Source organism: Anthonomus grandis, chromosome 8 (assembly GCF_022605725.1).
Source record: "Anthonomus grandis grandis chromosome 8, icAntGran1.3, whole genome shotgun sequence".
NCBI lineage: Eukaryota > Metazoa > Arthropoda > Insecta > Coleoptera > Curculionidae > Anthonomus > Anthonomus grandis.
In genome coordinates this window covers 21683170-21699528 of record NC_065553.1, presented here as the reverse complement: position 1 = coordinate 21699528, position 16359 = coordinate 21683170, and the positions used below count along the sequence as shown (strand labels likewise).

At 33.0% G+C, this 16359-nt stretch overlaps 1 protein-coding gene across 1 annotated transcript in view; it reads right to left on the bottom strand.

Annotated features, from left to right (window-relative positions):
• The window catches only part of LOC126739682 (inhibitory POU protein), a 135182-nt gene that overhangs the window by 118135 nt on the left and 688 nt on the right, over positions 1-16359 (bottom strand). The window lies entirely within an intron of this gene.

The following is a 16359-nucleotide window of genomic DNA, read 5'->3' as shown; positions in this document are numbered from 1 at the left end:
AGTTTTTTTTCTAACTTACACTTATATATGTCAGAATTATATTTATTTTTATTTTAAAAGTTAACCTGGTTCGAATATTTTATATCCGAACTATACCTCTATATTACTTGTAAGGGTATTATAGAGAGCAAGGCTAGTTCACACAAGCTTGTATTCAAACGATTCTTGTGGATCGGTTGACTAATCGCGGGGTGGTCTCTATTTTAATTATTAAGGACAAATAAAAAAGTTTTGAATTTGTTATCAGTTATCAGGAAAAGTATCTAAGCTTATCTACCTTATTAAAAATCTCACTAGATTTGTATCCCTACCTACACTTATGACTGCATATCATGGATACTTCTCATCAAACATGACATATTCTATTCTTCACTCGGACCCCTCATGCTTAGCTATACAAAGGAAATGTATACGTGTTATAGTTGACCTGGGGTATCGTGATTGCTGTCACCAGAGCTTCAGGGATTTGAAGGTGCTCACATTTCCCAGTACCGAAATATTTCATTGCCTAGTTACATGAAAACAAATCTATTAAAATTTTCATATCATACTGATCTCCATGATCACACTTGACAATGTTGGAATACAAGATTTGATTTTCACAGGCTGGCACGAACAAGGGGTACATATTATCATTGTGTTAGTTTATAATGTTCTCCCAGTACTTGTCCGGATGATAAGTAAAAACCTATTTTATAAAACCATTAAGAGTTTTCTACTGCATAAGACTCCCTACAGGATAACCTTGATTATGAGTTCAATCAATTTTATTATTATTGATTTACTTGCTGATTTGCATATGCTGATTATCTTATGAATTGGGAGATTTTGCTTATTTATTCAATTTAATTTAATTGTAACTTGTATAAACACAGATTGTTTATTAATACCAACAAAAATTTTGATTTAATTTGAAATGGCACATAAGTAATTTCCAAGTACTAAATTATAACCGTCTCAAGAATGTTAAATATTTACCCTCTTTTACGAATATTTCTAAATATAGAGAAAATGAAAGTGTTCCCTAACTTGGGGCTAATAATATTTTGATTGGAAAAAATTCACTTTATGCCTCCCACCCCTCTCGGCATCATCATCATATGTTATCGATTATCAATTACACGTGAGTGTGTACAGTAGTATTTCCACTTCAACCCCAACTTTCATATCGAAAAACCCCTTTTCGCTGATTGATATTGGCCCCAAAGAAAATATTATTATGTGACAGCTATGGATAGATCATTACCGTGATGGCTTCGAATAATATTTGAACGTATCTCGACTACAGATCTTCGGAATAATAATAATTATTATTATTATATTTTACACTTTAAAATATACACTTTTAAGATTTATATTAATGTTGATTTAATTTCCTATGATTATATAATATATTTTGTTTATGATTAATCGATTGAGACTATCCGAAAGATTATCATTATTATATTTAAAAAAACCGCAAAAATATTCAATTTTTCCTTTTTTTTTGAGTTCATCAATTTTGTCTACTGAGTCACCACAACATGGGAATTCCATTTAAAGATATTTCCGTCAAACATCATTCTCTGGAGAAAAGCGTACATAGTCAATGTCATTTCTACAAGAGGTTCTTTTGCAATTCATAATTCACTGTCAAATACGATTGATTCATTGATGAATTCCATTCTTTGAAAGAGTGCACCAAAGCAAAAATGATTATTATTATAATTTTTCTGAAACCAACTGAATAAGAAAATTAAAGGTTAAATATTCTTAGAATCAAAATGTGAAACATCTTACATAAGACTCATGTTAGATCACCGGAATTTCACTGAAAGTTCCCAAAGGCCAAAGGCAGTTAAGGAACAACTAATGAAGGATCCTTGCTTCATTAATCTCATGTTCTTGAGCAAGCTGTAAAGCATAAATAGATTCTGAGGTACTTAAATAAACCAGAAATTTACGTAAGGATCCTGATGAATTTCTAGAGCCTTATTTAGAGTTATCAGAGGTCAAAGAACTTAGAAATGGCAATAACGGTTATCTTGGTTTTTGGTCTGGGTATAGGTCTAAAGAGCTTCATCTCATCCTTCTTTGAGATATATCAAGAATTTTCTTACAGACTATTGAAGGAAATTCTAATTGGAGCTAAGATTTATGGGCATGGATGAGATCTTAAAAGGCAGTCTAAGAAATTCAGTGCCGGAAGTTTACTTTAAAAAAGTTGATGAATTTCTGAAGTCTCACCAAAAGTTATCACAAGCTAAAAAACTTAAAATTGTCAATGGGTCACCTTAGTACCACGTCTGTAGAGGCTTATATATTCGTACTTGAAAAGCCTGGAATAATCTTCTAAGGGCTCTGAATGTTCTACCAGGCAATTTAGGGTAATCTGATTTAATCTACGATTCGCTCTTTTAGGTGGTGCTATTCGAGGTAACCTGAGAGACTTATTCCAGGCATCTGAGTCACTTGGATTATTCTAAGTACTCTGAAAGTTCGTGCAGGCAATTGAGAGTAATCTAAGTCAATCTACGACTATCTCTTTTAGATCTTGCTAATCTAAATAAGCTGAGAGTCTTATTCCAGGGATCTAAGCTACTTGGAGAGCCTGGAATAATCTTCTAAGTACTCTGAGAGTTTTTTCAGGCAATTGAGGGTAATCTGAATAAAATCTACGACTCTCTCTTATAATCATAAAGTCTTATGATAGTGTTCGGACCCACTTGGAGAGCTTGGAATATTCTTCTACCTAAAGAAAAGGGTGTTTTTTTTTAGAGGCGGAGAACTTTCATTTGGCAACACTGTTTTTTATGACAGCCGACCTGACAGTTCTGGGTTATTTTTAGATTAGTTTGGTTTGGCAATTCATCATGAACAGACTCACGCCGGAGCAACGTTTCCAAATTGTTCAAATTTATTTTGAAAGACATGGCTCTATTCGAGAAACACATAATCGTCTCATAATCGTCCTTCAGAGAGATTAATTCGAGAAACTGTTAATCGTTTTCGCAATACTTTTACTCTAGTCGACAATACGTATCCCGTAAGACGCCGTACAGTGCGCACGCAACAAGCGATAGCTGCTGTGCAGCATAGTGTTGATAATGATCCAAATGTGTTAATTCGTCGTCGTTCTCAACAAGTGAACTTATGTCCATCCACTTTATGGAAAATTTTGCGCAAAGATCTCGGATTGCGAGCATATAAAATTCAACTTGTCCAGGAGTTGAAACCCCAGGATCATCTTTTGCGCCGTACATTAGCTGAATGGGCGGAAGGAAAGATTGCTGTTGATCCACGATTTCATATGAAAATTTTGTTCAGTGATGAAGCACACTTTTGATTAAATGGCTATGTAAACAAGCAGTATTGCCGAATTTGGGGGGATGAGAATCCACGAGCTATTGGCGAAAAACCGTTATATCCAGAAAAACTAACCGTTTGGTGCGCTTTATGGGCCGGTGGAATCATTGGTCCTTATGTCTTCAGAAATGCTGATGGTCAGAACGTTACAGTAAACGGTGAGCGATACAGAAACATGATAGCCAACTTTTTTGTGCCTCAATTGGAAGCCGTTGCAGGCGCTGCAGAAATGTGGTTTCAGCAGGAGGGTGCCACGTGCCATACAGCGTGCCAAACAATTAATTTACTGCCAGAGACATTCGAGCAACGAATAATTTCAAGGAATGGACCTGAAAACTGGCCAGCTCGTTCGTGCGACTTAACGCCATTAGATTATTTTCTTTGGGGCCATGTTAAGTCGCATGTCTACGTTGATAAACCCGAAACACTTGAGCACTTGGAAGCCAACATACGATTCCGGAAATACAGCCTGCAGTACTGGAAAGAGTGTTTGAAAATTGGACCTCTAGATTACGCCACGTAGGCGCCAGCCGTGGGGGTCACATGCCCGAAATCATTTTTAAATAATAATGCCAAAAAAAAATCTTTAATATAAAAGCAAACTCGTTCATATAAATAAAACATTTTGTGTTTAATTTCAATTTAAAGTTCTCCGCCTCTAAAAAAACACCCTTTACTATGAAAATTATTCTAGGGAATTAAGGGTAATCTGAGTCAATCTAAAACTCTCTTTTGGACCTTGCTCTTCTAAATAATCTAAAAGTCTTATTACAGGGATCTGAGTCACTTGGAGAGCTTGAAATAATTTTCTAAGTTATCTGAGGGCTCTTCCAGGCAATTGAGGGTAATATGAGTCAATCCACAATTTTCTTTTTTAGATCTCGCTATGGAGGATAACCTGAGAGTTTTATTACAGGGATCTGAACCACTTGGAGACTTGGTGATAATCTTCTAAGTACTCTGAGAGTTCTTCCAGAAAACGGAGGGTAATCGGAATCGATTTATAACTCTCTCTTGTAGATTTTACTATTTTAGATAACCTTATATTCTTATTCCAGGAATCTGAGTCACTTAAAGAATCTAGAATAACCTTTTAAGTACTCTTAAAATTCTTCAAGGCAATTGAAAGTAATTTGAGTTAATCTACAACTTTTTCTTTTAGATCTTGCTATTGTAGATGACCTGAGAATTTTATCACGGGGATCTGAGCCACTTGGAGAGCCTATAATAATCTTTTTAGTACTCTGAAAGTTCTTTCATGCAACTGAGGGTAATCTGAGTCGATTTACGAGTCTCTCTTTTAGATATTATTATTCTAGATAATCTTATAGTCTTATTCCAGGTATTTGAGTTACCTAAAGATTCTAGAATAATCTTTTAAGTGCTCTGAATGATCTTCCATGCAATGGAAGGTAATCTGAGCCAGTCTACAACTCTCTCTTTTAGATCTTCCTGTTCTTGATAATCTAAGAGTTTTATTCCAGGGATCTATACTACTTGGGGAGCCTGGAATAATCTTCTAAGTACTCTGAAAGTTTTTTCAGGCAATTTAGGATAATCTGAGTCAATCTACGTCATCTTGGTCTTACGCTAGACTAGGCGTAAAGAGGGGTTAGTTTAGGGCTAGTTTCATTGTTCTCTGAAGAAAATGAAGTATTTCCTTGCAGGACACTTTTTTTTTTTAATTCAAAAACGTTGCGTCGTACGAACGAAAGAAGAAAAATCAAATTCGCTCCACACTGAAGGATGATTTTAAAAAGAATTTTTATTTTTAACAAAAGCAGTGGCGTCCTATTTTTTCTTCAAGAATATTCAATTAAAAATCCTGTATGTACCCCACTGATAAAAAATTTAAAAAAAAGTTTAAGTCCTCGATATAGAAAATTAAGGCTTATTGTTAACAAAGAATGTGCCGTTAAAGTTTTGACACTGCAATTCAGGACACCCTTGTATAATAAACACAATATTAAAAAAAATACAAAAAAGTTAGTTTCACTCAAAAGTTTTATTAAGGAAGTAGATTCACGTCAGTACTAATACCTGAAGGCTTATTATATGATTTATGTATTAAATATTTTTTTATGAAATATCCAAACTTGACGGAAATCCAAATAGAAAATGTTAGTATTAAGAGCCGCTTCTCATTCCTTTAATGTTCCAAATAATTCAGTTTCAATATTACTTTATTGGGCCCCAAGTAAATTTATGAATATTAATGTTCTAACGACCTAATGATAGACATGTGAAACAGCTTTATTACTAAGTAGCAATCATGTTTTAATATTTAAATTTTCTGTCGTACGGCTTTGATTTTATTTTTATTAATGTATGGATGAAAGTTTGCCGTGCTTCTGTTAGTAACAACAGATTTTAATTAATAAATCAACAAACATATTCGATGAAAATTGATTTTTTAAGCCTGCTTGCTTGTAGCGAAAACTACGTTCTCAAACTGAAAGAAAGGCAAGAATATACAGCACCCTAATCAATTAAATTAATACACTCTTAATAAAGTGTTAAACCAGTAAAAACTCCATAGCTAAAGTGCCTAATCGCTTTAAATCATTTTTGTAATCTTCGCACCCCTTGTTTCTGACAAATTCGAACCCTAATTCTCGTAAAGATCGTTGTATAACATCGCCGTTCAAATTAACATCACACTTTATGCTTATTAGCATTCGACTGTTGTATCGGGTGCGATCAACAAGAAAACGGATTTCGCTTTACTTCAGTTAAAAAAATTAAGATTTTCGATATTTCGTCTTTCAGACACATTATTAGAAAACCTTTTTACGCTTAATAATATACAAATGTTATACCGGGTCTGATCAAAAAGACAATGAATTTAAGTACTGATTCATGTCTATGGGCCTGAATTTAGATTAAAAAAAATTGGAGATGATCAACAACGGAAAATCAACCCATATTATAAAAATATATTGTTTTCTTTACCTGTCTTTATCTGGTAAGTTATTTTATGAAATCATTCCAAGCATTCTATACAAAACTCCCACCATTAAACTTAGGACGTTTCTTCCACCAGAAACCATCATTACTTGTTTTAGTAATACAATTATTAAAATATATATCTACTCATCTCTGTTTGACACATAGGGTAGAAGGGGACACAGGGACCGGCGGAGCACATAGGTCCACTTGATTTACATATTTTAATACAGGTACCTATTGGAACGCATCAAAAAGGGCGTGCATGTGCTGCACTTCATATCGTATTGATTTGTAATTTGCTCTGATTTTTTTTAAATTTAATTATTCAAAAATGTTTTTTTTATTTTTTTTGATGGTACGTACGTACATACATTAAAATAAAACAGAACGTCCATGGACAGAAGAAAGCATTAGGATGGAATAAGAGCATTGCAGCTAGTCAACCGAAATGAAATTTTGGTATGAAAGACCTCTGAACGGTTTAAGATACCTAAAGAGTTTTATTTTGCGTCGCAAAAAAAAACAAATTAATGCCAAGTCACCAAGGAACGGCCACTTTAAACAAGTTTTGACTGAACCGCAAGAGACAGAGTTAGTCGAGTTTACTTAGAAAAGTCAAAAAAGAAGATGCTCGTAGGTTAGCCTTTGAGTTAGCGGAGAATATGCACGTTAGCCATCCGTTTAATAAGACTGCGAAATTGGCTGGAGTTGACTTGCTTCCCGGGTTTAAAAAAAAGGATCCCTCAACTTTCTGTAGAAGCACCCGAGCCTACTAGCATAATGCGAGCAGCTGGGTTCAATAAGCCTCAAGTTGAAGTTCTTTGATGTTATAAGACCCGTTTTGAAGACCCATAATCTTCAACCAAAGCTATAATATCGATGGAAATTCCGTTCCAGTTCCAAGGAAAATTTTGGCTCAAAATGGAAAAAAAAACAAGTGTCGGCCGTATAGTAAGTAGTAAACGTGGATTCAATGTCACAGCAGGTTGTGGAATTTCAGCTCCAGGAACCTACACTGCATCGGTTTTTTTCCCCGACACCGAATGAATCCACTATTCATGAAGGGATATTCACCAGGTGCGTTGGGTTATGCCAATGGTTCTGGATCGATTCTGATTATTTTGTTAAATATTTAGACCACTTTATAAACCACGTAAAGCCTGATTCAGTTAAAAAAATATTATTAATCCTTGATAATCCCAATTTAGTTAATTAAATAAAGCAAGAGAAAATAATATTTTTGGTTTCCCTTCCGCCCCATACGAGTCACCGTCTATAGCCACTTGACTGCACTGTATTTGGTTCTTTATAGCACCAGTACACAAAGGAGTTCAATTTATGGCATACTAATAATGCAGGTTCTCATGTTATTTAATTCGTTGAAATATTTTCCAAGGTTTTTTTTTATGTTGCTACTATGAAAAAAATCTGTAAACAGCCTTCAAACCATACGAATATTTCCATTTAATTATGAAATTTTTCTTGACGATTTTTTTCTGCCTTAGAAGTCGCAGAAGTCCAAGTGGAGAAAGAAGCTGAAAATCCCTTACGTGCTGAAACTCATGTAACTTATTAGTAGTACTTTATCTACTAAAAATCCTTTAGCCCTTGAAAATCTTCCAGACAACTTATCTGAAACCAAAAATCAGGTTAGGAATCCAACACCAAGTTGCAGTTATACTTCGTTCCAAGATTCCCTTATAAAAGTGTCCCCTAGGCCAACGTCAGCAGAAAGCAGTAAAAAAGTTAGCAGAGCTCAGCATTCAGAAGAATTGACTAGTTCGCCATTTTAAACCAGCTTATTGCAAAGGAATCTGAAAGTAAGCAAAAGACCAAAAATGTTAAGAAAAAACTTACAGAAAACATAGATGATAAGCCTTCAACGAGTATTGAAAAAAAAGGACAAGGAAAGACAAAAAACAAGTCGCAGAGATTTTAAGCAGCGAGAGTGATAAAGAGGACACCAGTATAGTTTGCATTTATTGTCTAAGAGGCTTTGGAGAGTCTAGGGCAAGAGAGGGATGGATCCAATGCCAGAACTGTCGTGGCTGGGCGCATAATGCTTGCGCAAGTGTCTCAGAGGACGAATTAGAATTTAACTGTTTAAAATTTTCCTAAAATTTTGTTTGGTTTATGGTCTCCTGAGCCTCAGGAATAGGTCTTTTGTGCCCCGGTATCAAGGGACACATAGGACCAGTGCATGGTTAAAAAAACCTTTATGGTATGTGGCATTTTTGCAACATAATGTATTTAAGGGTGAACTATGTTTTGTAACTGTTTATATCAGTTTTTGGCATCCTAAATCAGTAAAGCAATATATATACCATAATTGGTGAAGTTTGCTCAATCTTTGCTACCATTGGATCAAAGTTATAACATAATAATTTCTTAAGCGGTCCCCTGTGCCCTCTCCTCTCCTACTCTTTACTATAATATTATCTCTGTCAGATCCATAGGACTGTTTAAAAGGCACTTGCGTCTTTCAGGGCCAGATTAAAAAGTTGATGGTTCGTCGGCAAACAGGATTTGTAAAACGGATGATACTAAAAATGTCTTATAAGCCTGTGATATTTGCTCAAATAAGTTTTGCTCTCCGTGTTCCAAACTCAGTGCATCTGAGTCAGATGCATGGAATTAAAAAAGAATTAGTATTATATTTCTATTGTGATGAGTGCCGTGCAGCGCTGAAGATAAAGCCAGAGATCAAATCGACTGTTCTGGAGAAAATTATTTGAAAAGCAAACTACGTCTTTGGGTTCTGTTAATTCTGAAATATCTGCTCTGTGTAAAGAGGCCAGTAAGACAAGTTGCTCCAAAACTTTTGTAACTGTCACAAAACCATTGCTGATAAAACCAAAAGATTTATATCAGAGCTTAAATACTGCAAGAAATAATTTCCTTAAATACCTTAATCCCGTAAAACTAAATATTTCTGTGCAATGTCTTAAAAATACTAGTAGGGGTGATTAGCTCCTCCACTAAAGAGTAACTTTATAAAGTTTCTCAATTATTTACTGGAAAATTACCAGATAAATATGATGTTAAAGTAATTGGTCATCTTAGTCATAAAATAGGAATCTCAGGAATAACTGGAAATCATGCGTGTCATGATTGATCGTGAGATGCTGGTGGATTTGCTGAGACATCAGAATATGTCAATTATACAAGAAGGTTGCAGCTTAAAGATCATACCTATGAACTTAAACCGGGGTAGAAATAATAAATTCTGCTGTTTAACCGAGAATGATCGTGACACTATGAACGCACCATGGATGTTTTCATTGGATATGACTATTGCAGAGGGTTGATAGGCTGGAGATTAGAAGATGCTCCAAATGTTATGACATCTAGCTAAAAGATGTGATAAAGAAACAGTGTATCTAGCTAATCCAAAAAACATAACGTTGAATGCCCGATTTATTAAAATAAGCTTGATAAGCTCAGATTTCGAAAAGATAGATTCACTCGTGGTAGTGGTCTTGGTGTATATGTATTGGCTGGACTAAGGTGCTCTTTGCTAGATGTGTCAGCGGTGGTAAGTGATGAGAACCTTGAACCTTTGTGGATTGAAGTCAATATTAAAAAAAAGTGCTGGCGTTGGTTAGCTATATTTGTTTAAATTTTCTAGAAAATGTTCTGTGTAGTCTTTCTCCATTGTATGAGCAGGTTATATTGATGGGTGACCTGAATATTAATTTACTTATAGCTGGTACTGAGGCCAGATTTATCGAAGGCATTTTGTAAATGTTTAGCTTAAAACAGATTATTTCTAACCCGACTAGGTTATCTAGAAGTAATGATTGGATGTTCTATGTGTAGAAAACGAACTGAATGTAATTAGGGCAGGACCATAACGGACCATAGGTTGGTCTTTTGTACCCTGAGAATCTATTGGTCCTTTGAACAGAGAGTTATTTGATGTATAATAATGGGATATTAACCATAAGCTGAACTATCTGAATAAAACGTTGACTAAGGTATTTGATACGCACGCGCCCCTAAGAACGTGCACTATACAGCGTAAATTTAGGACTTACATTACGGATACTATTAATGAAATCATCAACTTAAAACAACAAGCTTTTATTAAGTAGAGAACTAAAACCATATTTTATAAACAATACTATCTAGAGTTAAAAAGTTTCCTATCTATGGCTATTACAAGTAAAAAGAAACCCTGCATGGAGTCAGAATTAAATAAATAAAATAGGAACACTAAAAATACCTGGGCTTTTTTTAATAACTATAATATCTATTCAAAAACTTCCTATCAAATCCCTAGCCACTTAGAAAATGTAAAACAATTCAGCAATCACTTCTCTATATATTGTTCTGATATGGATAGTATGAATATAATATGTGCGTGAGATCATTGGTTAGACTGTATAAACATGTCCTTGAAGGAAGGCATCTTTCCTGAAATGTGGAAGGCTTCTATTATTAAACCTCTATGCCAAGACCTCAAGGGTCGAGACTCACGCAGACCTGAGACCAATTTGTCTCTTACCAATACTTGCAAAGATGCTTGATATCTTGGTATGTGATATGATTATGGAATTTTTTGCTGAAGGGAACATCTTGCCCTCTGTGCAGTCTGGATTTAGGAAGATTCATAGCACGGCAACAACGCTCTGTAACGTTGCAAATGATTCCACTCACATAGACCTGATTAATCCTGCAATGCTTGTAGCTCTGCTGTTGTACTATGGTTTTACTGAAGAAGCATGCCGGTGGTTCTACATTCATCTATTTTAAAGAAGATTATTCAGGTAGACGGTGTCAGATCTATGCAGGTCATTAAGATTCTGGGTATGCCTCAGGGCAGTATTTTGGAGCTCATGTTATTTCTAATATATACGACTAAACTTCCAACACAGATAAAGTATGGCTCTGTTCACCTTTGACTATACTCAAATTGTATTTGGATTTCGACCATCTCTGTCTGACACATAGCCTTCATAATAAGTTTGTTTCTGTCAGACCCAGTTGCATTATCATAATGGCACTTACGTCAACGGTAACATGAAATAAAAAAAATCCAGAGCTCTATAAAAAATTACATTGATGATGGTTTTTGAACACGAAACGTCGACTGCTTAATTTAAAATTGTTATTTTATTTCGTTGCCCCTGAGACCACCAAAGTATCTTACCATACACATCTTTGTCTCACACATACTCTTCACCATAAGTTTTTTTTGCCAGACTTATTAGTGTGTTCCAAAAAATCCAGGGTTGTACTTGTTGAAGTTGATTGAAGATGTTGAATTTTTAAATTTCAATTTTGCTTAAAGAATCTTCTTGAGTTTTATTGTGCAAAAATATAAAACTTATAATAAATATTTTTTTCCAATATTCAAACTATTTTTTTCAGTTTGAAAAGTTGATGGCGGTTCTAAAAAACCGAAACGTTGCAAACGTGTCCTGCCATTTTTCTTACGATTCTTCTTAGAATTAGTAGAGTTAGGGAAGGCGGTAATAACCAAAATAAAATTCTTCCTCTTTATATATAATATCATATCACCTAATTTGCTCTATACTATTTTTTGTTGATCATACCTGGTACAATAGCATATTTCCCATAAATTTATGAACGTTTCGGAGATAAGGGCGGAGAAAACAAACTTACTACTGATTATACCCTGTATATATAAAATCCCCCGCTAAGTAAGCCTGAGCCCTTAAAATGTAGAGTAGCATTACTTCATCTTGGAGGAGAGGGTACATTTTGAACAGTGGGGCGTTTTAAACTAAAAGCCTTTTCTTTTGAGGGCTAAGAATTAGAAGAAATCCTTTTGTGGGATGCTTAAAAGGAGGAGAGTTTGGGACGTACATTTTATTTAAATTTTAAATATTAGTACTACTGGGTGTTAAAGTTTTGTCTTGTCCTTTAACTATCTGATTTCAAATACAAGTTGAAGTCGTCACAACTCGATCTTTAACTGTCTAAAATTAACATTTTCATTTTATTTTAGGCAGCTCAGTCTTATTAGAAATGGGCAAAATTACGTCTTTTATAAAAAACTACTTTTACTGCCTTATTTAAATGACTTTATCCACTTGAAGTTGATTTGCTTGTATAACTATATTTGTTTCGAAATAAATATTTTAAGTACCTACAAAAGATGACGACTTTAACTGGAGCATCAAAAGCCTGATTTTTTTTACTTCTTACTCTTTCTTTACAGGCAATGAACTTTTGACCAACGAAACAATTTACATGATTGAACTTTTATTCGAAAAAATGTATTATAATGCCCGGCTTTAACTGTCTAAAATATATAAGTCATTTTAATAATTAATGACCTGAAAATATTGAAAATACTTGACTTTCCCTACATGGAAGGGATTACCTTAACGAAATTTCATTACCTAGAATATAATTTTCTTAAGCAGTTAAAGTCAGCAGAAAAATACCTTTTAATGCAAGATTTAAATATCTCTGACAATCTGAACCAGATGATTTTAATATGAACTTGAAATGCCTGAAATTTTACTTTTAATTTTTAAGGTAATAAAAATCTTAATTTAAAAGAAGGAAAATCAAAGTTTTAGTGAAAAAGCTGCTTTGAAATAAAGATTACAACTACTCGAGGTCTTAAAAATGACTTTAAATGCCTGAATTTTTATTGTTTAATTTTTCCAGGTAGTCGAAGTTGTGGAGGAAATGAGTGTTCGTAAATAACTGATTTTAAGAATTGTTAGTGCCTGAATAAAGAATTCAAAGTAACATAAACTATCCAGAGAAAAATAATTTTATTTTTTTATTAATTTTTTCAAATAAGAATTTGCTTTTGTACTTAATTAAATAAAAAATTATTTAAAAATTGCACTTTTATTTAAAGGACTATAAATCAATTTACAAAAGATTACTTTATAATTCTTGTGAATTTATAATCAACAATTATAAATAAGATGTGGTGTTTCTTGGGTAAATTGGTCTTTTGCTGAAGAAAAGACTACTTTACCACTTTAATAGGAGCTTAAGGAGCCTGAAATAAAATTTAAGTAATTTGAGATTAAGGTGACTTCAACTACCTAAGATCCATTATTTTTATTTATTGCAAACAAAATTTACAGTTTTTAAGAGAAGCATTAATCGACTTAAGGATTAAAACGTTACTTCAAGTGTCTTTAACTACTTGAAACTTATATTTCTTCTCTAATCTTTTAATAATAGTTATATATTTTGATGATTAATATTAACAGAGATAATGAAATGGTCACTGATTTTCTGGTTAGTTACTACATAGTCAATAAATGTCTAGCTGGGAAAAAGGCAACAACATCGCAACGCCGCTCGATCGCATTGTTGATTCCACCGACACAAGTAATCTTTACCAGTAACGTCGTCAAAAAATATTTACATGATAAATATTTATTATTAATAGTATATAGTATAATAGTGTATAGTATAATAGTGTATAGTATATGATAAATATTTATTATTATAGTTAATTATTATAGATTTCTTAATAAGTTTTTATTATTCTACGTTTATGACGACGATTGTCCCTTGATATGATGTAATGACAATATCGGTATTTAGTTGTAAAAAGATCGGCCTAAATCGCCTTTTCCAAAAAACACTGAAATGAATAAACTTTTTTTCTTTCTCAACCAAACCTAAAGAAAAAACTCAGAACTTCACAAATGCCGAATGTAAATTCAGTCTCGGTCACAAAGCCGTTTGTCAAGATGATATTTCGCAAGATGACATCAGCTTTTACCTGCAGTGTCGCCATTTCAAATTTTTTAGAAGCGGTTTTAGGACTAATAGGAATGTTAATAATTTTTTTTTGCTTTGAAGTTTTTCTTTTTGCGCTTAGAATAAAATATATCTATTTCTACTTTTTATTTTTAATCCAAAATCTAACATCAATAAGTTAAATTAACATTATGATATGTGTTGATATAAAGCTAAAAATTTCTTCTTTTGAAAATGCGTGTAAACTTGACAACAGAGAATCGATGAATATGTTTGTAAACAAAACACCCCTTTTGCCCCTGTACACATGTTGAACTCAAACAAAGTTGTTGTTTACTAATTCTAGCCTTTAAATTTTCTAAGGGTATTATTCTTGTTGGCGATTTACCAATTTGTGCAAATCCACTGCGAAATATGCCATTTTTTATCTTGTCAACATAAAATTAGTTTTTAAAAAGATCGAGATTAAAATCTCCCAAAATAATATTAGTTCTATTAAAATCATTCACCTAGTCTAAAAAAAAAACAGCATCTCGTTTTAGTGTAGCATGATACAATGCAGGACACAAATACTTTGCATCAGACAAAGACACTTCCATGGACAACAACCAAACAAAGTTTTCAATACATTGCATATTTTGTACTTGTATCGAATGTCATTTCTTGCTAAAGCAACTACTCCTCCAGTTCTGTGATTATCTGTCGTATACTTTTCTAGCTTATAACCCTTAATATAGTTTACAGGGTTCAGTATCTATTTAAGATTATTTTTTGTATTTAATTCAGGCAATTGTCTTTTATTAGAATGCAGAAAATCTACAATTTTCCGTTTAAAAGAGTCTTTTAAGAATGAATCACTTTAATTGCCTGAAACTAGCCTAATTGACTTTTTTCCTCAGGCAATTGACCTGTCTTTCAAAATCCTAAAAAAATGTTAACGCCTAATTTAAATAACCTCAACTACATCTTTCAACTGTACAGATGACATAGCTAAATCTAGCAGCCTCCCCTGGAAGTTCTGTACCAAGCATAGTTAAATCCAATCAAAAAAATCCAATAAAGTTATTATTTGTCTTAATTTAGTACTTGGAAGTGAGCCATTTAGATAGAGGCTATATTCTGGCAAATTAAAATCCCCCAAAAGAATGATTCTTGACCAAAGAAGAAAAACATTCAAATATTGATTGGTACATATCAACATTATACTTTATTTGCTTAGATATTTTTGATGAAGAAAGATACATTGTTACTATTTCTGCTCAACGTTGGCGCATTTGTTGCTACAACGTTTCTCAAGCCAATTTTCCGATGCCTAATTGTTGATTAAACTTTTCATAGTTTATTATTTGTATTTATTTTTAATTAACATATGTGTTAAAAGTTGTCTTAGAATTGTGATTAACTCCCACAGTATAGCGATCTACGATATTATTTTTTAAGATAAAGAACTTAAGAGAAAATTGATTAAGGGCTTTAACAAATATGTGATTTATACATGACTGGGTTTTAGACGGAATACGTGTAGGTGAATTAATATTATATATAATAGAGTTTCTATATAGAAGTAGCTTAACAAATGTATATTTATGTCACCTATTATAACTTCTATTGAAGTTTTTTGAGTCAGGTTAATATTTGTAAGGTGATTGTCAAAAGTATGTGTAAAGTTTAGAGCATGTATTGATGGAGACCGATAAATGCAACTAATAAGAGAGTTATTCATATTTAAAAGAACTTTGAGTACATTCAGGTACGTACTGTACCGGTTGAGTACATTGAGTACGTAGGTTTGTAATGAAAACGCCATGCAATTTTTAATTTATACTATAACACCATCGTTTTGGTTATTATGAGATTCATTATACACTACATTATATCATCATGTTTTCGACAACACAAGCATGTCAAATGATTTAAATCCGTTATATAATAACAGTGGTAACTCATTAAGATGCTTCTTAAGAATTCTTATATTTAAGTGTATTATACTAAGATTGAAATGTTCCGAAATATGACATCTCTGATTGTCCTGAATACAGTCAAATATTGTCTTAAATATTAATAAAAATGGTTTTGAAATGCCTGGAAAATATAGACTAATAATAAAGTAAAAAATATAACTGCCTGGGATAAAATATAAAATTTCGATTTTCCTTTTTGAAAATCATGGGAAGGATCTTAAAAGTAGTGCAAAACATTTTTAAAATTTTTCAGAATACCAATTAAGTATGTACACTTTAAAAAACTGAAAACAAAACTGTTTTCAGTTTTTTATCAAATATTTGATGAGTGGTACTTCTGGCTGGAGTATTTCCAGTAAAAAGTTTCTTTGTAGATTTTTTTTATATACCAACAAGC